Genomic DNA, 2605 nt, shown 5'->3' on the forward strand with positions numbered 1-2605 from the left:
TTTTTTGAGATGGAGTCTCGATCATTTTGCCCAGGCTGGAGTGCAATAGCACGATCTTGGCTCACTGCAGCCTCCACTTCCTGGGTTCAAGTGATTCTCCTGCTTCAGCCTGCCAATTAGCTGAGATTACAGGCGCCTGCCACCACGCCCGGCTAATTTTTGTATTTTAGTGGAGACGGGGCTTCACCATGTTGGTCAGGCTGGTCTTGAACTCCTGACCTCAGGTGATTCGACCACCTTGGCCTCCCAAAGTGCTGGAATTACAGGCATGAGCCACTGCGCCTGGCTGAAATATACTCTTTACCGCTTTTTTGAGACTCAGGGAGTCTGGATTAGATGACAATGCTGAAGGGTTTACTTCTCTTAGACCAAGGATTTGAGGAACAAGGTAAAGAAGGGAATGATTGGATGGTTAGGAGGAGGAAGTGTGGGAACACATTCTGAATGGTGTGTGGGGAGAGAGAATTACTGTTTATTTTTTAAAAATTGGCAAGACTGACAAGTTATTTCACTAGGTCAGTTCTCAAACTTTTTGGTCTGAGAACCCTTTTATACTCTTAAATTATGGAGGACTCCAAAGAGCTTTTATTTGGTTTGTATCTGTTGATATAAACATATTAGAAATTAGAATTGAGAAACATTTAAAGTTTGATTAGAAATAATAATATGTTAACCTAAACAGGTTTTTATGAAAAATACATTTTCCTAAACAAAAGAAAATTTAGCATGAAGAATGGTGGTGTTTTACATTTTTGCAAATCTCTTTCATGTCTGGCTTAATAGAAAACAACTGGGTTCTCATCAGTTTCTGCATTCAGTCTGTTGGGATATCTTGTTTTTGTAAAAGTACATGAGAAAATCAAGCTTAATACAGATAGGTAGTTGGAAAAGGGAGAGGACCCCCTAGGATTCTGGGACCATACTTGGAACTGCTGAGTTAGATGATTTCATCTCAAAATTTATGTGATGATTTTTAATGTTCTAAGTGAAATAAAACTGTTTTGAGATCCTCATTCACTTTCCCTTGGTTTCCTTTATTATTCCTAAGTTCTTTTTCCCTCCTTTTTTACCCTCATTTCGTATGTTGAGTGATGGGAATATGGTTTCTGGAACTGTACTGGTTCCTTTACATTCTTATTTAAAGCCTTTGCCCCTCTTATTAAAGCCTTCCCCCCAATCCCACATCCTGCCCCTCTTCATCTAAGGTAAGAAAAGAGAAATTAAAACCTCAAATTTTATTCCTGAGTCTACAGCCCCTAGTCATTTAGTAGCTGTACAGAAGAAAGTTAGTGGTATTTTATATATTTATTAACTGTCTATTTTTTTTTCCTCTCTCTCTGAACCAGCTTTCAGTATTTGTTATTGTGAAAGAAGTTAATTCACCTGAAACGGAGGAGGGGCAACCTGAGTTATCAGAAAGTGACTTCCTGGCCTTCCCTTCTTTATTGATCAGGTTAGAGCTTTTGTTTGAAAGCAGTGTTCATCACATGCACAGATTATACATATTATGTGATACTATACTATACATCACTGTTTACAGGTTTATTACATCTTACTAGCTCAACAGTGAACCACAATTCTATCTAGTTGGTTGGGGCTCCAGAAACATACTTTAGCCTAGGAAGATCTTTACAGGTTTAGATAAGGATTTGAACCTAAATACTGGAAATGTTTTGTATTTTTAGATTAGTCAAAATACTCAATTTTACTTAAAGAATTTAGGCTGGGCACTGTGCCTCACGCCTGTAATCCCAGCATTTTGGGAGGCCGAAGCAGGCGGATCACGAGGTCAGGAGATTGAGACCATCCTGGCCAACATGGTAAAACCCCGTCTCTACTAAAAATACAAAAATTAGCTGGGGGTGGTGGCGCACTCCTGTAATCCCAGCTACTCAGGAGGCTGAGGCAGGAGAGTCACTTGAACCCGGGAGGTAGAGGTTTAAGTGAGCGAAGATCGTGCCACTGCACTCCAGCCTGGCGACAGAGCAAGACTTGTCTTTCGAAAAAAAAAAATTAAAATATTTTTTGAAGTGGTAACATTTGTGTGTTTTAAAATGCCAAAGATATACAAGGGAGTATACCAAAAGCTTCCTTTCACTGTCATCTACCCAGTTCTACTCCCCAGAGGCATTTTGATCCATTTTTTTTCTCTTCCAGAGAAAATTTATGATTTTCTCTATTATACTAGACATATGTTTTTAAAACTAAATATTGTCATCTGAAACACACTGATTTTCACTCTGCTTTTCTCACTTAGCATAGCCCTTGTAACTTAGACTGAGACTTCTTATGATCTTTTTTGGAATTTTAAAGTCTGAGAAAGATATATTTGTCATTTGTGATCAAATTAATATTCTTTTTACAGCCTAATTTTATCCAGTCTTTTTTTTTTTTTTTTTTTTTCATACGGAGTCTTGCTCTGTCGCCCAGGCTGGAGTGCAACGGCACAATCTCCGCTCACTGCAATTTCCACCTCTGGGACTCAGCCTCCCCAGTAGCTGGGACCACAGGCACCCGCCATCATTCCTGGCTAATTTTTGTATTTTTGTACAGATGAAGTTTCACCATGTTGGCCAGGCTGATCTCAAACTCCTGACCTCAGGTG

The 2605-nt window shown here is 39.3% G+C and overlaps 1 protein-coding gene across 1 annotated transcript in view; it reads left to right on the forward strand.

Annotated features, from left to right (window-relative positions):
• The window catches only part of ZCWPW1 (zinc finger, CW type with PWWP domain 1), a 28249-nt gene that overhangs the window by 2510 nt on the left and 23134 nt on the right, over positions 1 to 2605 (forward strand). The window contains exon 2 of the mRNA XM_011985825.1: positions 1347 to 1453. The gene's annotated coding sequence lies outside the window, so the exon portion shown is untranslated. The remainder of the gene's footprint in view (positions 1 to 1346; positions 1454 to 2605) is intronic.

This window comes from Mandrillus leucophaeus, unplaced genomic scaffold, assembly GCF_000951045.1.
Source record: "Mandrillus leucophaeus isolate KB7577 unplaced genomic scaffold, Mleu.le_1.0 Scaffold29, whole genome shotgun sequence".
Taxonomy (NCBI): Eukaryota; Metazoa; Chordata; class Mammalia; order Primates; family Cercopithecidae; genus Mandrillus; species Mandrillus leucophaeus.